The following is a 23,630-nucleotide window of genomic DNA, read 5'->3' as shown; positions in this document are numbered from 1 at the left end:
TAAATTGCTTTATTGGTAAAATGATAGTGCTCGTCCAATTTGAATAATTTTATGGAATCCCTCACTGAACAGTTTAATTATGTTATCACACAACTGGCAACATCTGTCTTTATACCACAGCACATGACAGTTTTATTACAGGCTGAATTTCTTTGCTGGTTCTGGCAATTGATGTGTGATCTGATTAATAATCACACAGATGGAGGTGAAAATTGAACACTGCTATGTCGGGGGAAAAAAAGGGGAAATAATTATTAAAGGGAGAAAAAAAAAGAAAGCCTGTGTCACTGAAACTATCATGACTGTTTTCACTGCGGCTTAAGCTCCTCTTGAATCATATTGCTTTTTAAACACAGCCCCATGCATTTTTTTTATTTTTTTTTATCAGAGAAAAAAATCTGTTTAGTCTAGGTACAACACTTTAAATCCTTTTGTCACCGTGGTTTTGTTAGCAAGGTTTTGGGAGGTAAACCACCCAGCACCTCTCCTTTTGTCTTGTGGATGCCGTCCAAGACAGCCAGCCCATGAACTCATCCGTTTTGTTGAGTCTACCTCCAGCTGCCGCTCTCCAACGGGGAAAAGATGAAGCGCAGGTCGCATGTGTGCCAAAGCCATAGTTTTAAAATAGTTGACTGTTGCTCGGGTCGACATCCTGTTTACACACCCTTGCTTATGTGGGCAGCAGGAGGGGGATCGCAGGAGTTCACCTCACGTCTTAGTTTCCATCTCTTTCCAGCACCAAAGAAAGGAAACAGAGAGCGTGTTAACAAGCATTTGAGTAATGTGATTGTTTTACTTTCTACAGTAACATGATAGCAACCACCCGGTATTAAAGGAACTCAAGTTCTCTTTCATCATTAGGTCTAAACATTGCCACAGATTTAGCATTGCACCCCTATAACATTGTCAGATTTGTTTATTCTATGCATTCCTCTTCCTTGTGAAAACCTGTTGCAACTGCAGACAGTTGAGTCAGAGTTTTGGGTGTGTTATGCTAGTAGCTGCTAGCTATTCTTTAATTTTGAAACTTGTAGTTTTCAGCCCCAATGGACACTGACTCCAGTGAGTCTCTCTGGAGCCACAAAAGGTTTCATACAACTCTTCTTTTCTTTTTTTACATATGCAGTAGTACTCTTTACTAATACTTTTGTGAGTATAATCGCCTTTAAATAACACAACGTACACTAAACTGGTTGTGTTTGATTGGCTCTTCGTTCTGAAGAATCGGTCAAATCATTCCACTTACTTCCAATAGCTGAGCTGACAGACCAATAATTTCACAGCTTCATCTCATTTGAAGTAAAATAATTCTGATATATTCTTTTAGGATTACGCAATCCTAATTAATTATGAAGAACGAACTAATTACACATATAAAAATGAACCTCAATTCTCAAACATTATAAAAGCAAATAAACCTGTCTCCTATATCTAATTAAGGAATTAAGACAATGGTTTACATGGCAAATATATGTGGAAAAAGCCATAAATGTGTTGTTAGTACAGAGTTCAGTGCTCTCCGAAACACCAAAACCATGAGAAAATACCCAAATATCTTTCTCTCTCTTTGTTTTTGTATTGCAAACAGAACAATGATAGAAAGAAGAGGGTCCAGCGTAACCTGGTTGTTCAACTCTCCAGCTCTCCATCATATCTTACACAGTATTGTGCTTGAATGCAACTAAACACACAGCTCCTTTCATTTCATTGCCAACGTTTTCTGTTCCTGTTGTCAGACAACTGAACAAATGTTTAATCATGGCCCATAACTGCTACCTACTTACAGTAATTCCTGCGCCGCTAAACTGAGATGTCAATCTAGACCACATTTAATACACAGCAGGTAAATACCATTTATCACGTGATTGGCTGTATTGTCTTTCAAAATGAGCAATCGCAGTGAGAGTTAGAGGACAGAAAAAGTTTAGATTCATCCCCTCTGAGGAGCTTTTGTCAAAAGCTCAGATTTTGTGTAAATTATTCGTGGCTCAGCGTGGACAGAAGGCCAGCTTTTATACACAATGATGCCTTTTCAGATTTAGTAGGCAAGAGATGCATTTCTAATTTGGCTGAGTGTTCATCAGGTTTTAGTGCATATTTGCATCACAAAGATGGACAGCTAAACAATAGGCTGTTTGTAAAAAAGTTCAAACATAAGCACACAGTGATGAAAAAACCTGTGTACACAGTCTACAGTCCCCTCACTGCGCCATCAACCCAAATGCTCCAGCTAAACAAATAAACCCCAGAATGCACCAGCAACACATCACCAAGCAGATTCCTTAAGCGACATATTAGCTTAGAAAAAAACAATTGGAAACGTCCCAATGCTGCTTCAGAAACATGGTGGGTGGATGGGGCAAAATCTGATTGCTGACCAGTTGTGTGTAAACTGAGGTTTTAGGATAATCAGACGGTTGCTGAGCGCAGCAAACGTATCATCAGATTCCTATTAGGGCTGGGCAATAAAACAAAACAATCTCGAAAAGTTTCCACGATACAATCGTTCAGGATAACAATGATACATTTATTTATTTATTTTTAAGAGCTTTCCTCTACCTGCAACCACACTACACAAACACTTGTAGACTTCGCCGTAAGGCCTTCTCTGTCGCTACTGTTGTGTCTGGATCAATTATTTTTGTGCCTCATAACTGCCAGAAACTGACTCATTTTATTATCAAAATTTGATCAATTCTGTCCAATAACATTTTGAAAATTTTGCTGCCTTCTAGTGTTTGTCATTATTAAACCTTTTTTACTGTTATTCAATTATTTTAAATTGTCAAATACTGTGCAGATAATCCATTAGTTTCTTCATTTTAGTCCAGTTCAGATGAAAGTCTGGCGCACATGCTCAAGAGTAGCGCGCAGCAGTGAGATGACCAATAAGAAGTGTCGTACATGTGTAATCAACCCTAGACAACCCTCTGGTTTCTTTAGGAGTCTGTCATAAGTTGAATACTCTTAAAACTCTAAATTGAGTATTATTATTTTAAAGAATCCATATTGTGATAATTATCTCTATCAATCATGAAAAAAAAGGATAGGGACAACAGTTTTGGCTATATTGACCATATCATATCGGCCATAATTCCCCTTTATTGACGAAGGCTTGACCTAGCATGTCCCCGTGGAGAATGTGTGCATGAGGAAACCTCTCAACGCCGTGTGCATGTATACAGAAAAACGCCCTCCCACGTAAATGATGCAAGTGCATGCGGGTATCATTAGGGAAGAGTGGAGTGGCTCTCATTGTGTGGCGCCCGGATGGTCTTTGATGGCTGCATGTTTGTGCTGAAGTGGGCAACTCTAAACTTTGAGCAGGTGTCTGAGGCAGCTGGGCTGGAGGCAGACAGGGAAACACGCCCGCGTCAGTTCAGTATTAAATGGCTTAGAGAGAGGCCTCGCCTAGCAGGACGACTAATGCATCCTCAATGTTTTATTTAAAGTAGTGCCAACAACTGCCTCTGAATGCACCACATCAAAACACACACACACACATACCAATACACACAAACCCTCACACACAGGGAGTAATTTTGCGCTGTTTAGCTGAACAACTTGTGTGTTTAGTGTTGTAAATAAGTAACCGTTTTAACAGGGCCTCAGGAGACTGTGGTTGGGAAAGTACACGCTCAGACATGACTGGCTTTAATAGCCATTGTCAAAACACTGTTCCAACAAAACAAAAAAAAAGAACCTTCCTTCACGCGATTGGAATGTTTACACTTCGTTGAATAATAACGCCGTTTTGTGGAGAAGCTATTCTTTAGAGATAGCCAATCTGACCCAATTTATTAGGGATAGACTTAAGGATGCAAAATTCCTCCTGGGAAAACATTCAAGCGCATGGCCTATTCATTTTTAATGAGAGCACTACTTTAAAAAACTTCACAGAATTAATATGTATCAGTGAAGTCTTTCCTGTGCAGAAAACTTCAGGGTAATTAATATTCATAGGCTGTGCTTGTTAACACCCCCAATGCTAGTGCAATGTAGATCCAATTAACATAGAATGGACCCCAAGGAGTTGGGCAGATAAGGGTTAAATGAGCTATTGAAATTGAAACCCGGGACTGTCTCACTCTTAAAACACTTATTTGTTTCAATAAACCCTAATCCTTGTTGCAGATTAAGGCATCTTTTGGAACTTTGTGTACGTGCATGCAAAGTGTTGATGTGCGCGTGCACGTGTGCGGCGCTATCAGGAATGTTTAGGTCAACGCGTGTGCACGTGCACTTGCACTCGCTTGTATACATGTATTCATAGAGGGGCATCACATACGCAGCCAGGCTAATGTAAAAATCCTGTAGCCAGCCTCGGCTTTTATATCTTATTCATAATCTCTTGACACAATGCGGGTAATAGACATCCGAGTTGGTTCTTGGTGTCAGCCTGCAGGCCCCGGGGCCAGGCTGGGTGACAGAGGGGGTGGGCGTAGAGGTGGTAGTGGGTTGGGGTCGAGGGGGGATGCTGAGGTTCCGTGCGGAGCTAGGTGATGTGATGGTAGCAAAAGCCCGTTTCCCACCTGCTGCCGTTTGTTAGCACGCAGGCTGCACAAACTGCTCCCCGGAGCATCCTGAGACAACTGTGCACCTGTGCACCCCCACCCCCACCCACCCACCCCCTAACCCCCACTCTTGCCTCAGCTCCAAGAGGACTCTGGCTTATGGAGTAGATTTAAACAGGTGAGCTGACTGATGAAACTCTGATGAGGTGGCTTAAGATTTTTTTAAAATTTATTTTGTATTTTACCTCACCTTTAACATTTTTTTTCACTGAAGTTAGTTCAGCAAAATAAAATCAAGCCTGGTAAAACAAAGAGCTTAATAGTATACTTGTATATAGGAGTCATAAACTAAATACATCGGCACAATGCTATCACAAAAACAATGCTGGATGAAAATGTAATAGATAGTAATTGTAGATCGAAATAGTCATATACAGCCTTTACTATTTAAAACATTATTTTTTCATACTCTCCGTCTCTCCAAATCAACCTGTATTAACCCTCTGTCTGAAACGCTCAGTTTCTGCGCCTGTCTCTTCAAGCCCCCCCCTCCCAAAAAAGCTGAGTCTGCCCTGATTGGTCAGAGTCCTCCGGTCGCTCCACATCTGCGCTGTCGCCGTCTTCACAGCGACACTGAAGTCGAGCTACTCGCTGTGTGTGTGTGTGTGTGTGTCAACTACACAGAGTTTTGTGACACTTATACCGGTGACTAATAGTTGTGACACCACAACCTTACCAAAGTCTGGACGGCTCGTTTAAAGGCACAGCGTCTGAATACTGTCAGTGTGCATTTCTCTATGGATTGAGCATTTTGATACTTTCACAGTTTCTTTTTTGTTTTTAGCACCTACAGTTAAAATGCTTTATTTTCAAAGAAGACAATTCTTATTTTCTACAATATAGGACCTTTAAATAGATTTTTGGATTATTCAATGGAGAATTTGTATAGTACAAGCCAATTATTGATAGTGTTTGTCTTCTAAGGTTACACATATATTTTGATATGTTATAAATGATAAACAGTGTTTTTGTATGCCACATATTATAAAACCTGTTCCATTGTGATATCATTGCCACCATTTTCAAGGCTTGACTGTATTGGAAAGCCTCAGCATAAATTTGACCCGTTGGCATTGTCGCTTTAGGACTCGAGTTGACAATCAAATACTAATAACATTATTATTCGATGTAGAATACAACCAATGTAAAAGTAATGACATTTCCGTTATCATAACAGCACTAGTGTACAGTGTATGTCCCTTTTCTGTGATACAGGGGGGGAAAACAAATTGACAGCTCTGTTTTTTAGTTTACAGGGTGGAATATGACAAATGGCCGGTGCCGGTGATCAAATGAGCCTTCACTGAAGTAAATATGCGCGGACAGCCACACCATGTACCGGTCTCTTAGAGTGAATTTGATCGTTTGACATGTGTTCACCCATCAAAGTATGTATCAGTGATTAATAACAACCCCCCCTGCACGCTCAGCAGTGACATGGCCTCTATTTGAGAGAAAAATGGCACAGGTCGGCGTTCACTGGCGAATAGCTGTATACCATTTAGAGAATGATATGCCGTGATGGGATGTCTCGTCATAAATAACGGTGATGGCACCTCCGCATCCCGTGAATGGCATGTGCCATAAATACTTAGCCGGGGCCAGAGACAATGGTTCATATAAATCCTCGTGCAACCTTTTTTCTCCTACTAAAAAAAAAGAAAAGATATATATTATTTAAATGGACAGTAAAAAAAACAAATGTTTTCTTCCTCCTCAGTAGGCGGCATAGAGAGAGAGAGAGACAGAGAGACCTCTAGAGCAGGACAGTGTGTGCCGCTCCCTCGCTGTGGTCTCTGATGCGCTGTTGTTATTTGCTTGTTTACAATCTTTGACATGATGTAATGGGATGGCTGTGAAAGTACTAGCCAGTAAATGGCACAGAAAATAAGACAGTCCTTTATGTCCCGTCCCCCCCCACCCCCCCCCCCTCCTCTTCCCCCTCCTTTTTATTTCCCTTGCCCCCCCCCCTCCCCTGCAAGCGGGGGGAATATGTCCTGCATTTGACTGAAGGAACATGAGCCTTGAATATAAGTAACTGTTTTTTTGCATTAGGTACTCCCTGGAGGTAGTGGGGGAGGGGGGGAAATATCATGTCCCTGCGTGAAATGTGAATGTGAAATCTAGCAGAAAGAAATATTTATGACCATTTTTTGCTTGATTAGAGCTGGATGACATGCCTAAGGAGACGGCGAGTGGACAAAAGGCTGCAGTGCCGCTTCTGGGCAGATGTTAAAGAAAGAGTTGTTTAGGGAGGAGGCCATTCTGTCCGCGGGCTCTCTGTGTGTGCACGTCTTTGGTGTGTGTGTGTGTGTGTGTGTGTGTGTGGGTGGGTGGGTGGGTGGGGTTGTGCGGGGGGTCGGGTTTGAAGCGTGGTAGAGGAAATTGAGTAAGTCCTACAGGAGTGCACTGGCAGGCAGATGGAGAGCACGCAAGATCCATCACTCGTCTTGTTTTCAGACACACAAAATACAAGTAATGTCTCTCAGAAGGACGCTCATAAAACCGGGATACAGATAATAATTTATCAACCAGTTTAGGTGAACTGGGTTTTAGGCCAAGACACAGTCAACAGATTTTGATGTCATGACTGAATTTGACTTGGATGTGTGTTGGTTCTGCACACCGCCCAAAATCAAGTAAAGTACATTCATTCAGTGCTTCAGATGACCCGCAGGTGCTCTGAATCAATATAGATGAAGCTCAAATCTAGTTTACTTCTATTTTAGTGACAGTGACATTTATCCATATTTTTTTACTCTACAAGTTGATTTGGCTGAATTAGCTTACATTATGCTGCAGTATTAGCGCTTGATATGGTTGGAAACTCAGTTTGTTCGAAACGGGCCAACTGCTTGGCATGCCATTTGTGGGTGTAACAGTTAATAGGTGTCCCCTCTCAATATCCTACACAGTGTTTCCATAAAGCCCTACTAATAAATATAAGGGTTTAGTTAGATTACCAAATTTTGATTAATTTATCCATGCTTTTGTCAATTCATCATTCATATCCACTACTAAGTTAACACTGCTGAAGATGAATGTAATCTTTGTCACCTCTCCCGAGCATGAATAAATCCTTACATGTATAAAGGTTACAGCTGCAATCATGCATTAAGTTTACTTTTGTCTTATCAGTAAATAATAATTATTAATTGTTATTTTGATTAACGTGTCCTGTGGCAGTGCTTTTGTAGAGCAGAATTTATACCAAAAAATAAGTCTACTTGTACTGTAAATATTTTTGATCCACATACATGCATGAGAATGATGATCACTTGGTAAAACGGCTTTAGTGAAAGTACGGCACATCAGATACACGCAGCAGTATTTAAGCAGTTCTGAAATTTTAGTCATCACTCTGCATAATACCTTATTGCATACGTGCCTTTCAAAAGCTAAAATTGCCACTTAGGAAACTTGATAGTGTGGAATACATCCCCCCTGTCAACCATAAACTTAATGCCGTTTTGTCTGCGCATTAGCATATTTTATACCCGGTACATTGTATTAGCATAGATTGCATACAGTAATGGCGAGGGCCCAAAACAAGGATTATTGAGAACCTACAGGGCCCACGCATGGATAATTGAGTTGTATGGATGGGAAACTGCACCTGGTCTGAACAATTTAGCATTTGCAACTGTTGTCAGTGAATATGCATCCTATTAGGACGCTATATGCAATTCAGGGAGCGTGGTAGCAGTGTGAATGTGTCGCCTAACAGCATGTGCTCAGGGCCAAAATAGAGATATTTCCCAACTGTCTGCACCTTTTGGCACAACGTCCACATCACTTGGTGTAAAACATTTTATTCCTGTCAGGCCAGGGAGATCTCTGCTATCATCACCACTCACAACAGGCTTATTTATCAGTGTTGTGATGCAGTGGGACAACGTGCCAACGTACGAATTATCAGTTAATTGCCGTATTGATGCAATTGTCTTTGTTACACCAGCAACCCTTCTCTGGCAGCGGCTTGATTGTGTTTAGACGGTGACAGGGGGAGAAGCCACAGCTCTTAGAGCCATTTCCAATGGATCAGAGAAGTACAAAATTGAGAGTGTGATTAATTTTTCAATTTCTCTCTGCGGATATCTAATAATTGTGCCCATAGATAGCCAAGGGCTCTTATTAAACATTAACATGCAACCAAAAAAAAAAGAGAGAAGTTAGAATCAGAAAGATGGTATTTTGGATTGAATAATGTAAAATATCTTTAGGGCAACAGGGAAAGAAGCAAACTAGTCCAGGTTTATTCTTCAAATGTTTTCCACCACTCCTAATTACTGAGCTCTTATCTGCACACTCAACACTATATTTATTTTTCCTCCTCGCTCGATGCAAATTTCTCGTAACCTTTTAATAACATATACATGCCAGTAATTTTTTAAAAGGAATCATTAGAGTTGTCAGTTGGTCTCTGCCTGGATTGTGTTTTTTAATTGGAATGTAACTCCACCGGACGGACAAAGTTTTTATTTTTTAATTCAAGTTTTTGATAATTAATGTGAGACTGTCTCCAGCATACAAATGCTCGGCTCTTTGATCTGGTAAAGGGAGCGTTGTGAGGCACGTGGTTCTTATTAAAACATACCAGCGTGCCGTCTCCTTTACCTTCCAGGAGCGAGGCACTTTGCCTTTAAGAAGCCGAGCTGTAGAGGAGCATCCACCTTCCTCTCTCTCTCTCTCTCTCTCTCTGTCGTTCCCCTGCTTCTCCCCGTGCTGTCTCTATCACTTTGCTCGCTTCCACATAATATCATCTTCATCTCAGATAGCTGTGGCACAGGGGAACTGCATTTGCTGATCAGATTTGGCTCGGCTGACGCCTCCTCCCCAGAAAGTACGGGGGACCGTGCGCGCAACGCTTGCCTGAGCCCGGCCTCCGCTGGCTGATTGAGTGGTCCTGCCTGTCACAGGACAATATAACCACATCAGTAAATACTCCTCATCCCCACCCCCCTGCAACCACCACACCGGCTCTACCAAGGGCAGCGCTGCACTCCGCTCTTGCAATCTCGCCAATTCATTTTTAACCGTCCTTTGTGTCGTGTAAGTCGTCCAAGAGCCCAAATTGTGATAAACATTTAGTCCATTCGCTTGTGAATCCGTTTCTGTCACGGCTCTGAAGGAGGCAAATAAAAGGCCATTAACACCCAGCCATATTGTACGGGCTCTCTGCCTCTCCAAAGGGAATTCTGACTCAAGTTACAGTTGGATTTTTCTTCTCAATTTGATGAAGTCTCTTGCCGGTATCGCACCGCCAGACTCCGGTTTCACAGTGCGATCTTATTGATATCCCCACCCCTCTTTAAAACAGCAGCGGCATCGAAGACGGATTGAATTAGCGATTTGTGGTGTATTTATCTCGATCTGAGAGTAATTTCGGGGCTCTCTGTCTTTGCACTCAAGCTCAATGAAAACAATAAATGGTGTCCTTATCTTCTGGAGTGAAATCAAGATAGGCGCAGGAGGCTGCGAGTTATTTGTGGTTGATTTGGGGTGGGGGAGTAGAGGGCGGCTGGGGAAGGAGGGACAGGAAATGGACACCCCTCTCACATTACCTCTCGCCATACAGCGGGAGAAAGAGAAGTACGCTGTGCTTCTAATGTAAAAGTGTCAAAGATGTGCCTTAGCCCTGCAACGACTGAAATCTGGTCAACTCCTGTGTTAAATTGAAAACGGGAGCCGCTGGGATTTGGGGGTGAGGGGGACGGGGACCCAGTGGTAGCAGCATCTTGGTCAATTATCACAGTCGCCTGTGCTCTGTTCTCCTCCTTAGGCCTCTCCTCGACTGTCTGGCTCACTACACAACCAAGAACACATGCAACCAAACAAGATGGTTTTTAATGGGAGCATATGTTTCTGAAAGGGTTTATCTTCGAGTCAAATGAATACCCCACCCACAAAACGACCCAATTACTCACCCAGTGTAACCGTGAATTCTTAGTTTTTCTTGATGAATGGGGACTCTAGAAAGGTGAACTTGAAAAAGTGCAGATCTGTCCGCAACGACCACTGATTTTTTTGTGTGATTGAATGAAAACAACCCCCTGTCTAGACACCGATGGGCTGTAAGGCTTCGTAAAACACACTTCATTCAAACTCCAAAATAAACTGCTATGTATGCAGGCAATTGGCTCAAAGTCCTTGTCTATTACACTTCATACAATCTTACTAAAAACAAAATCCTCTGCCCGACAGATGCGTTGAGGCACAGCACAGTTTGTGTACTGGCAGTTTTGTTAGCTGTTAGCGGTTAGCCTAACACACCATCCAAAACAATAAAAGTGAGCCTCAATGCAGCGGGGGCCAGTTAAGAGCAGTGAGTGAGGAGTTAGCGGGCAGTCGATGACAGTATAAAAACAGGCAATAAAAGGTGTTTTGAGAAAGTCTGAGTCACAGCAAAACACGAGTGGTCCTTGAGCATGCAGTTCTAACTGGGCACCCAAAATACAACGCAGATTGCTGCAGCCGAATGCGAGATTAGCTGTGGACAGACACACAGGTGCACTATCACGCATTAGACCTATCCGCATGATCCTCTTGGCACGGATAAAAACAGAGAAAAGTCTTGTTGAATTGAAGTAAATGGGGGCCACATTAACAACCGCAACACTTTATCCAAACAACTTTTTACAGATAGCTCCTACAGTTTAATCCAAGTCGTATTCTCAGTACTTCCCAAACACATGCTTATTTACAAAAAACATACAATTTATAACACTTCCACATAAACATATTGATTCATGCAAGTCCGAGTTGAGACTTGGATTATACTGCACAAGTTGTGTGCGAGAAAAAATACATTTTCGTGAAGAATTCAAGGTAACACGGGTATTAATATATAAATGGTCATTATCTGGGTTAAGTTTTACTTTAAGTTTCTTAAATCTAACGTTTTGCCCTCAGACATGTGCTTAGGATCAGGTCCGCGTGTGATTCCAGGTCTTTGCTTTCTTTACAAGTCACAATGAGAAAAGTGCCGTGTGTGTGCCTCTCTACCTCTGCATGCCCTGCCTGTAGGGGCAATGAGCTAAACGCTACAGCTGCATGTCCCGGCGTATCCCAGCAGCCTCTCTGGCTGGAGAGAAAAGGATCACTTCCTGGCAGGTGCGCTGTGGCTCCTGCCTTTTTTCTGCTGACTCACCACAGAGTGTGGTTAAAAAAAAGGAAACTAGAGGGGGGGGGAATGAAAGTTACCCTCCACTCTATTTATACGTGTACAGTATGTGTTCAGTCAATTTTAACCACCTGAGCGGGAGCCAGGAAGCCTGCATTTTTAACCATATTTTAACCAGATGTTTAAGAGGGAGAAGAAAAGCCTCACAAGAGTCTGGCAATTAAAATAATTATCTCCACGGGTGGATGTTTACAAAGTGCTAATGTGATATTCTGCAGGCCGACTAACCGAGTCTGCTTTTATGTGTTGAACATGATAAATGCATCAGCCCTGTTAAAAGACCAGCACCTTTTTACTTTATATAGGAGTGATGCAGTGTATTAATGTCTTTACAGGAATGTCTGCAGTCAGACATGATCCTCCTCTCCTCTCCACCCACTTTGAGCAGCAGACAGGACAGACAGGCCTCTTTGATAGACAGTCAGAGGAGCACAGGCAGAGATTTGTAGCCACGGGGCAACAGTGCTGCTGCAACCTGTCCTCTTGCCAACGATCGTATCATATGGAGCTACAGTGTCATCATAATTCATATTCCACAAGATCAAACTGTGATTTCTAATTTGATCCTGAATCTTTTTTTTTCCATTTATTTATTTCCTACCTGATTGGGCGAGTCAAATAGAAACATACAGTATGTAGGCTGACATCTAATAGAATCCGCTCGTTTTGCTTCAGGGGGAGTTTGTTTTTTGGAGCACATTAGCTTTGGCGGCATTGTAGTCTGTGGAGGTTTTCTCTCAGGAATCGATGTTTAATTTGAATAATCACAAAAAAAAAGAAAAAAACGCGTTCTTCTGGTTTGCGGGGACATCCGTGTCCCAGATGAACAAAGAAGTAAATGAGGGGGGAGAAAAACAGGTAATTATGCCGAACCAGCAAATGAATGACCCACTGACCCTCAGTCCTAATTGATTTTGCAGAGGCAAATCGTTTTTTATCACCCATTTTGATGTGTTTCTTCTTTTTAGATGTAATTAATTAGTTATGCGAATAAAGAATCAAATAGTAGAAACAGGGTTGGAGGACATCTGCGTCTCTTCCATTTACCAGCAGGGCAATTATAGTTGGCAGCCCGCGCGCTGTGGAATGATGTCATATCCTGGAAGAAGAGCAAAGACTTCACCTCCCACCAGAGTCATCAAACCCACAATGCTATTTAGTTTTATTTACCGTTTAAAAAAAAATCCCATAATGCATAACATTAACATACTGTTGGCTGTTTGGTGGAGTAGTTAGGCTTGTAGGTACACAAATTATGCAAATTAAGTAAAAAAAAAAAAAAAAAGTCTGCAGCAGCTGTGTGTATTTCAGAAACGGCGTTGTTCAGAGAGCGGCCGCCACCGCTGGGTCGGGCCGTCGACCTCACACGCCGCTGCAAATATGTGGCGGTCAGTGGGCGCATGCCAAGTCGCAGTGCAACGCTACGTGTGCAGGCGCGCTGTCTGGGCGATGACATGTGCTGCTTTGCATGTAAATCCTTTCAGCGGCTCACCTCCGAGTGAACCCCACCGAGAGCCATTCTGGTGCTGGCTTAAAGACAGAGGTGTGTTTTTATGACTAGGCGAGGCACGTCCTCTCCAAGGCCCTCAAGCACTGTGTCCCTCTACCCTCCCCTTTAATCACTGTATCAACCACTCTCATAAACTCCATGAGGTGTGTATTAGTGTGTGTGCTCGCAAGCGCGCGTGTGTGTGTGTGTGTTTGCTTGTGTGTGTGCGCGAAAAAGCCACGTCCGCGCGTCCGTGAGCCTGTGCCCTTCCTTGTTTCCCCCGTTTTTTAAACTTAATCAGCAAAAAATAAAAAGCCGTTGTAAGCCGGCTCATATTAAAGGGGGTGATTATTGGTAATAAATACTTTTTATACATACTTATTACAGAGGCAGTTTTCTTCTTGCGCTTAATGAGAGTAATTTGATTTGCTTGAGAGATTACAGTTTCCCAGAATTAATGCGGCAATCCCCATTCCAAGATAGAGTGAGATCTAAGATTCTTCACAGGTCGTGTGCTGCTAGATGCACCCCTCTCACATAGCAGCTAATGGAGTTGAACAGCAGTCTGTCATTCCCCTCCCTCCCCCTCCACACACCCACCCCACCCACCGCCCCAGCAGCTCTATAGCCCACATGCCCTTGGTTCCTGCAGAGCTTGTTGTTTGGGCTACTTCTGCCACCTGCATTTTACTTTTTACCTCTTATTCACACCAACTGCTGCTAAGTGCCTCTCTCTGGAAAAAAAAAGATAAAAAGATTTATTGTATATATGCAATGTTCAGTCATCAATGAAGATTCAACATCTGGACAAATTATTCACACAATTGCACTAATTCAAATGGTTTTCAAGTTGCATCAGGGCCTTTTATTTTATTTATTTTTTTGTTAGCCATAGTTTTTTCTTCCCGGTTTGTCGGCGCTTAATATTTCCATCACATGTTTATGTAAGCCCTTCAAGCTTAGCGCATAACTTAATTTGAGTTGTGATCATCTTCTCCTGCGACATTTATTGAAGCCTGCAGCCTGCAGGTCTCAGCGCCTAAAGCTGAAGGTGGCTCAGGCAGATTGAGGGCGGCCAATTCCGCCTCCGCACTGCACTCCGCATGTTAATTAAGCCTGAGGTGGTTTGGAAAAAAGTGCTTACACCCAAAAGGACTTATTTCACGAGTTGTTAGTCCATAAACACAATTGTGAACTGTGGATATGTGGCTACAAGTACTTCTGATAGCCTTAGATTTTTATCTCTAGTGGTACTGGTAGTACCAAGTACTACTACTTCTTTTGCTAATGGTAAACCAAAGATAGGCACGTTGAGTAGAGCAGAGCAGTGCCATACCATGAATTGGAAATGCAGCACAGGTTACCATATATAGTGATGGTCTTCATCTTCCTTGGCACCAGAAGTTGCAGACCTTCCACATCTTCCTACTATGTCAATGAAATAAAAAAATAATAATCCTTGAACAGGAAAAAAAAGCAGTTCTTGAACCACCCAAAAGAAAAATGGAGGCCCACCATGTGTCACATCACCTTCCTGTGAGACTATAATACATTACAGTCCGGTGTGACGGGTGATGTGTCTGACCCTGCTGAAGATTACTCCTCTTTATGGCCGGAGCAGATCAGATTTTTTTTTTTTTCCTCCTATTCTCTTCCCTTTCTTTATTCCTGGCGGCATAGGATCATATTACCCATCTTGGAATGACTTCAACAGAGACACTGCTATTCCCAGGGAGCTGTCTCTCCCCGCTGCAACTCAATCCATAGCCAATTGGACTGGCCTGGTGATTTATAGAAAATCCTCTCCTTCCGAGGAACTCTCGCTCCAGACACACACACACACACACAGACTGGGTATTCTCCCCCCAGCAGCTCATGTTGAGTTAGGTCTCAGGTCAGGACAGTTCACGCCAGTGAGCATCACTGGGAAAAGATGTACAGTGGAAAACCACACAATAGCCATACCATAAAGGCTACGGTGCGTTTGTTTTATGGAAGGTACATAAAGCAAAAAATCTGTTTAGATTTTAGTGTCTTGATGAAACAGGATACTTTGAGAAGATACTCGCCCGCTCTTTGGGGGCGGATGTCATTTCTAATCCGTCTTCAAGGGAATGGTCAAAATTAGCTTAGGGCAGTGTCACGCTTGTTGTTTGCTGTGCTGATTAGCGGGATTATTCATCCAGATGAGTTACTTTTGCATCCACACACCGAGTTAATCAACGCGCCCCGTGGCACCGAGGCTGAAGAGTGGTCAGCTGACAACGCGGGCCATCAGTTCAGGCCTCGAGCAGCGTGACGCTCCATGACCAAGGCTGAACTTACCGACTGCTCCCATCTCCTTCGTCTTCCACTGGCGCTATTCTATAGCCGTGTCTCCACCGCGTTCATCTATATTCACCACAACTAAATTGGTAGATTTAGGGGGGGTTTACCGTCCGTCCCGGGTGTATCAATAATGTTGAGTCCTCTCGTCTATGAGACCAGAACGGATCCAGCTTCCCATTCTAAACAATATCATTCGCGCATGATAAAATCCGCTCACAGTATTCTCGGTCTCACGCTGGGCTTTTGGAAGCGCCCGTTTTCCCAAGCACAACACCCCACCCCCCTCTTTGCTACAAAGTGATGCAACGCTTCCAACACAGAGGCAATCGGGGAAAAGGGGGTAGCGCGTGTTTTTCTAACGGTCCGCCTAAGCGCCCGGCACAGTTGGTACACCTCTGCTCTCTCGCTCCCACTTTATCAACTTGACGGATATGATCGCTGTATTCAGTGGTGGGCATCCTGAGGCATCATATGCTCAGAACAAAAAAGCTAAGGTCAGGGTGAGACGGGCTGCTGAGATCTGCCCGCTGCATCGTTCCCAGATCCTTTTGTTTTTTCTCCCATCTTCTCTTTTTAGCTCATTTTATCCTCCTCTCACTCCCATACTTTTCTTTTCTCTCCCTCTCCCCCCCCTCTCTCTCTCCATCTCCATCTGCCTCTAAATGACACCGAAGCACCAACTGCTCCTCCGACTGATTTGCCCGCGTGTGACCTCCCTCCTTTTTAGTAGAGCCATTCACAGGCGATGCTAAAGTCGAAAACACCCGGCTCTTGGCGGGTAGACTGTGACACGCGGCTGTGCGCTGATAGACTTTCCACTGGAGTGGATTAAATCAGCATCAGGCTAGTGGAGCTGATTACCCCAATATGAAAATGCAGTATCTTAATGGTACATATTTTCATGAGGCGGCCCAGTTGCCTTTCATTTTGCGGCTAATATGTCTATTCTTATGAGTCATTTACTTCTTTAATTACCTTTAGCAGCAGATGCACAATGGTGTATTAATGTGAATGATTTTTTACTGCCACTTTATCATACTGAGCCCGTGAAGTTGAAAGGCGTAATTGAGGCGGAAGAGCGACTCACGAGAGGAACAATATTTAGTTGACAGCTCCTCTTGTACTCTGGGAGGGTGTTTATGAGTTTACACCGCACTAAAGCTGTAATAAACACAGTATTCCTTTTAATAATGGTGGGGGGACGGAAACGCTCTTCACTCTGATCTGCTCGGTTATTTAATCATCCCGGGGAAGTTGTTTGGTAAGATCAGACAACACGCTGCATGTGTGTGTGTGTGTGTGTGTGTGTGTGTGTTTGCTCACTTGCTGTTGTCTTGTCAACGTGTGTGTTTTGCTTTCCTTTTTTCTTTTTTCTTTGTGGTCTCATGAAATAGCTGTTTGCGGCAGCCGTATTTGCAGCATGTGCAACTCTGACGATCCATGTCAATTTGCATGCGCACACTCGTGTTGCGTCTTGTGTGTTTTGTCTGCAGCCTGTGTGCTCTCCTTGTCGCGGTCCTCTGATCCGGGGCCGCTCTGAATGGAGGCCTTCTTTAGCCATCTGTTGTTAAGCTGCTGGCTAAGCAAGGCCGGGGAATCCAAACAAACGGCGAGCACACAGCAAACGGAAGCTGTCAGGCCGGCATAGCTGAGCTGACCTCGCCGGGTTGGAGGAGGGGGTGGCGGGGGTGGCGGGGGGGGGGAGAGGATGACCCCCTCTGTACCAGGCGCCAAACGCCCGAACCGCCTGGTCGGGGCACTGTTTACCCTCCCCTCTGCACCTCCTGCAACCTCCTCCTCCCCTCTGCTACATTCTCCTTTTTTTTACCCCCCCCCATCTTTCCCTCTCTTTCTCCATCTCCCTTTTACCTCTCTCTTCTCTGTTTCACACTCTCCCTCCATCTGTCTGTGCCCCCTCCCTCCCCTCTCCCTCTTTTCACTCCACTCCCTCCATCATCAGTCCTGCTTCACGGCCCCCTCTCTTCTATCTCCGCTCGCAGTTAATAACTTTGCTTTTCGTCTTGTTTTTCTAATCATTTGTCAGGGCACCGCATTACCTGTTATGGGGGGAGGGAGAGAGAGAGGGGCGAGGGGGGGGTTACACGGGGGGAAGTGTGTCGGACAAACAAAACAGGCTTTTCATTGAAGTCCGATTTGGTCTTATGTAAGTGCACGCACTGCCTTATTGTTTAAACGTGGATATTTGAAATGTTTAGTGTTGTCATAAATATTAATAGATTAGTTGAAAAGTGCAGTGAAGGAAGGGAAATCTAATGGTTCGGAGTGGGTATAAAACATTGATTTATTTATGTATTCTACATGAATTAGTTTGGGAATCTAAACACAGACTGGAGAGTGTTGTTGCGAGGGCCCTGTAATGCGCGAGGTTTGAGCGTCGGGGGCCCTGTTTTCCATGTGGAGTGGCTTTTTGGAAATGGCATTAATTACATACTTACTGGGAAAGCAGACTTTCCCTGCTTTGCATTGCAGATAAACGTCTGTATTACTGAGGAGAAGAGAAAGGGGGTTAAAAAAAGAAAAATGCAATTAATACAAATAGACATGATCCGCACTGCTTATCCGCTCCCATGTTTAAAAATCGCCCCCCCACAACAAAAAGAAAAGATATGCATTTCAATTAAAATGACGCGTATTCCAAGTGAATTCTATTACTATATGTTTGCATAGTCCGAACCCGTCAAACAGCGTATCTGCTAGCCATCATGTTGTGAATATAGAACAAGCTTTTCTGATTTCACAATTACAATCGGCCATTATATTTATGAAATTAACAGATCACTTTTGTTAACATTAGCTTAACGCGTTAGCAACTTGCGTTCAGTAGCTGGTGAGGGCAGAACCAGGCTCCGTGGCTCGGTTTACCGCTGAGGAGCAGAGGGGCCTTGTCTTTGAAAAAGGAAACAGCACGAGTGATAAATGTCAGGTGAGTTGAGACGTGCGATCAGTGAGAAAGTCAAGCAGATAACCTTGACATTTAGGCCGCAGCGGTGTGTCGAAGCCCCCCCCCCCCCCCACCCCTCCACCCCCTGCAGAGGCTACGGAGCGAGACCAGAGGGCCCCGGTGTGTCTTCAGAGCCGGACTACATTAAGAGCTAACCTATTAGTCGTGTTGTTGCTGGCTGTCTCTGAGCCACTCTCTCCTGACTAACAATGCCTGGCCAAATGAACGTCGCCGCTGAGTAAATACGCCGAATCACACACATACACACACGCATACAAAAAGATGCACATCTCGTTCCGTCTCCCTCTCTCCGAGTGGCCGCAGGGATCCGGTTACACCTGCCTGCACATCTTCTAGCAATTAGGAGCAATCTGCTCGAAACCATTTCACGTTCAAGGTCTTCCCCCAGCTGTGGCAAGAGGAGCCGGACGTTTATAGAACTGAAGAGGTCTCTCTGTTGACGGGCCTGAACAAACAACGGCGGCCCGCTTCTCACCCTCTCCGTCTCCCGATGGAGCCATTCCCTCCCTCCACTTTCACCCTGCATCATCTCTGTTTTCTCTGGACCTTTCATCACAAGCCCCTTTCTATTTGTCTGTCATTTAAAAAAATGTGACACGAGCGCTGCCTGTCCGTCACACTCCCTCTCGGATCCCTTTTCTTTTATAAGTTAGACTTGGTAGCGTGGGTCAGTAAAGTCGCATAAAATGAGATTAAAGGGAGACGCATCTGAAATATGTCTGTTTTGCGCCGTAGTCGGGGGAAAAAGGTGCGTTGGGAGGATTTGGGCAGAGAGCAGACTTGACTGTGTGGCAATGCTCTGAGCTGGGATTTGTAAGACACCCAGAGCTGGCTTTAGCAGCAGGAAACCCCAAAGCCTGTAAATAATCCACATGTGCAGCCTGCACATAAAGACATCCAGTACTTAGCAGTTCCCTTATCGCAGCGTGATAGCCCAGGGACACGAGAGAGACACTCCTGCCTCTATGCGCTAACATGGTGTGAAAGTAGATGCAGATTAAAAAAAAAGAGAAAAATGCCTGTTGTTTATTGAGGAAGTTGCGTTAACGGGGGAAGAGGCTGTGAACTTTGAACACATTTGAGATGGGGAATATAAAAGAGGACCGCCAAATGACAAGGATACAAAATTGCAACGGGCTTTGTTGCTGATAAAATAATAATAAAAAAACCTTTGTCATGTGCTGGAGGGTGTTTTCTAATCAAAAGCACCTGGAGGGTTCACTCCCTCTGTGGTGTGTTTGTATGCAGACCCACGAACAGCGAGCATGGTGTGTGGATGTAGGCGTTCTATTTCTACAGTTCTGAAAATCCAGTAACAAGCTTTCCTCCTAAACAACAGTCAGTGTGAGATTGTAATGGGGCTGCTGTAGACACACAACATGATGCACACATACGACGGCCGCATCAACACACAAATCCTGCTTTTTGTTATTTGTAAGTAATCTACTTAATACATCAAAACAATTATACAATAAAACAGTTTCAGTACAGTATACTTGTCCGGGTTACCTGTAGTTATCATTATCAGGCCTGAACATGTATTTACTGATGAGTAAAACTTCATTTGTCACTTGATTTGGACTCTCACATCACCTAGACAACATGCTGTCTCTGTGCTTCAGATAGAGTTCCAGCTTATCCCATTTGTCAGGAGCGGCTCTTACACTCTTATGTCTATCGAGCATCCAGTACCTTTGAATGGAAGATCAAAAGAAGATAAATTCCAGGAGGAGGAGGAGGAGGAGGAGGAGGAGTGGGGCAGCTCTGAAATAGAGGAGTGGGTGCTGAGTAAACATAGCAGTGACAGTTCACAATGGGTTATTTTAGCCTGGCATTAGGCCTCTCAAAGGCATGCTGGCTCCAGTGGCCTTTTTACGAAAAATACAAACACGACTGCAAACATTCCTAAACGTGGATTTCAAACCTCTCGCCGCTTTGGTCCGGTTATTTTCTGCACCAACAACAAACCTTAACTCATCTTGTATCTTTGGCATTCAAAAAACACATTGTAAAGTTATTAAGACAACATATCCAGGCATGCGCTGTCTGGCAGCGATGTAATTTCAGTTAATTTGCCTTTGTCAAGAAGATCATTGACTAGATTTTTCCAGTCACATAATTATTGCCCTTACTTTAATGGGAAGAATAATTTTAATGACGCTGTTGACATGAATAGTCGGGAGGCTATGATTTGTACAGTGCTGCGAAATGCCATCATTGTTTAAATTGTTATGCTGCTACTGTTTTAAAGGAGTAGTTTGGATTTCTCAAGAGTCACACAGTAACGCAAAAAAACAGCAACTCCTGTGTTCTGCATGGTGAAATTACTGTTTGTCAAAGGAGTCTAGTGGCTTTGAAGAGAAGTAAAGATGGCTAAAAGCTGTCTGACGGCAAGGTCAAAAGGTTAAAATATTTTAAGTATAGCGTACACTGAAACTGAATTTTTTTAGGTGTCTAAAATACGTTTTGCCACCGTTATCCACAGCAGTGCATTGCTTTGCATTCCTCCAAACTGGGGGCTGTCATCTACTGAAGAGAATACACTGACCATGAATGAAAACCTCAAAAAACCCAACTTCAAAAAAAACAACCCACTATCCCTTTAAAGTACTTGTTAAATGCCCATTGTTTTAACAACGCATACTATTGCAGATTCACTATGTCTGTATCTACTTGTGTAAACTTTCTGTTCTTTAAATGAAGATGACAGTGAACAGACTTCCCAGAAGTGCATCTCTTCATCCATTACTGTCTGAATTTCCTATCATATCCTGTTGACTCAACTCTCTTTGTTCCAACACCCTCGGTTGTAAACCCAGACAGACACATACACACACACATTTCACTGCATGTGTCATCAGTTACAGGGGAAAAGAAAACAGACAACTTTGTTTACTCTTCAGTGTGCCCGTAATACCACGCCTTGGGCGTTGCGAAGGATTTCGTTGCAGCATTTTTTTCTTCTTTCTTTTTAAGTATCTTGAATTTCTTTCTGAATTATCAGCGTTTCACTGTCTTAGTCATTCCAGCTCTCTTTCTCAGTTCATAAGTCTAGTGGCAGGCTACGCTGACACCACCTCAACCAAGTTATATTCATATTTACCGACAGCATGCGGCCGGGAATGTTTTCATTTTGTGAGCGTGTGTGTGTAAGTGTGTGAGCGTGCATTATCAAATGTGGTCCTGGAGACACCTACTGTAACTGGAACTACCACAGAAGTGGTTCTGAGTACTTTGCTGGGTGTTAATATGTCTGTCTGTGTGTGGACAGATTGTGTCAGCGCGATAGCGTCACAACCGAGCATGATGCGGTCAAGAAATCTTAACAGGTGTGTAGTCGAGATCAAAATGAAGGCCAAGATTGAAGATAGATGTGGTGCGAGCAATAGGGCCAGAAGTAGGGTGGTAGAAACAGAGTGCTGGAAGGATGGAGTATTTTTGTATGCCAACCCGGAAGTTAGCATCGCACCCTCCACAAAAATATCCTTTGGGATTTTTACTTTGGATTATGGATTATAGCAGAAAAAAAAAATAGTTTATGATGCTAACATGTTTTGTTCAGTAAATTTATCTTCACAAATGAACACCACTTTTATGATTTTTGTAGCTTGAATTCAATCGCCAAAAGTAAAAAGCTAAACTGAGGTTATAAAAAAACTACACCACGGTCACACGATAAAACATGAGTTTTATATAGCTACTTAGCAAAAAGAAAGCAAGCTAGCAAGAAAAAAAACTTCAGAATTCACAAGAGGGGTATTTCCTGATGTATTTTATGTCGTGAACAAAATGTTAAAATGTATTAAGCTTGTTTTAACCACAGACCCTATTTCAGTCATCCAACCAATAACCCATAAACAAATCCATTATCTTTGAGACAAGGAACCAGAAGTGCACTCATTTCCAGGTTTTAGGACTCATGCCCCACACAACCCCCCACACACACACACACACACACACACACACACACACACACACTCACACTCACACTCACACACGCACACACCTTGCCAAATTTTGCAAGAGGATCTCTAGTATGAACATTGTTTTAAAAGCTGGTGACTTTGCTATTATGATTTGATGCTGAAATCAATCAATTTTCTTCTTACTTTTTTTTTTACTGAGGAAAAACAACGTCATTATTTCCCAACAAAATATTAGAATTTAAAATGATTGAAGTTTTGAATTTTGAGGACTTTCTATAACATTTTTGTTAACCATTTTAAAACAGTGGTCTGTTTTTGATTGAGGTTTCATAACGTGACGAAAAAAACGAAATCATGCTCCGTATGACTAAAAGAGACGTTGCGTTGGAAGTTTTCCGATCCTTTCTCCGGGTCAGCTCATTTCACGTAGTGTGTTCGTGTCAGATTTTTCACCTCGATTGTAAGTTGAACCGGAGTAAAACTTAAAAGCCTGAACTGTGAGATGTAAATATTACGATCGTGTGGGAGTTAATCTTGCTCACACAGTTCTTGGTTTCAATTTGTACACTTTCCTTATGAGTATACCCTCTTGCTGGGGGGGGGGTTCCCCCTCCACAATTTCAAAGCAGAGGACAATTAGGCATGCAGAATGAGACATGTTGCTCTGTTGGCATTTATCTTTACGTGAGACGGACAGAGAGAGAGGGACGATTTATGCACTTTAAAGTTAAGCATGGTGAAATGCCAGGATTGTGGCCTCTTTGTAGCCTGTGGTCATATTTATGCCTCATGATGTCATCCGACAGCCGTGTGTTTGGGAGGGTCAACACACACACAGATCATCATACAGCTGTTCACTCCAACCCCTATCTGTCTATAGCCTTTCTGTCTTAAAGTATTGTCAGACTTTACACACACTAAGACCGAGTTATCTCTATCTTTTTATCCGTCCACAGAGCTTTCTATTCACCCTCTCCCTGCAGATATCTTACTTTCACACAATCGTTCTCAGGTTTCACATGTTCACAAGTCGCTCTTAACTTTTTTTTTCTTTTCTCTCTTCCCCTTTTGCTATCTTTTTTTGTTAAACATTCCGCCATTTACTTTGACTAATTCCTGAACCCCTCAGATAATTGACCGGGGGAAA

The 23,630-nt window shown here is 43.2% G+C and overlaps 1 protein-coding gene across 4 annotated transcripts in view; it reads left to right on the top strand.

Moving 5' to 3' along the window:
• The window catches only part of foxp1b (forkhead box P1b), a 149,544-nt gene that overhangs the window by 73,466 nt on the left and 52,448 nt on the right, over nucleotides 1-23,630 (top strand). The window lies entirely within an intron of this gene.

Source organism: Anoplopoma fimbria, chromosome 17, assembly GCF_027596085.1.
Source record: "Anoplopoma fimbria isolate UVic2021 breed Golden Eagle Sablefish chromosome 17, Afim_UVic_2022, whole genome shotgun sequence".
Lineage (NCBI taxonomy): Eukaryota > Metazoa > Chordata > Actinopteri > Perciformes > Anoplopomatidae > Anoplopoma > Anoplopoma fimbria.
Note: the sequence above shows the minus strand (reverse complement) of the source record. Positions and strands in the feature narration are given on the sequence as shown.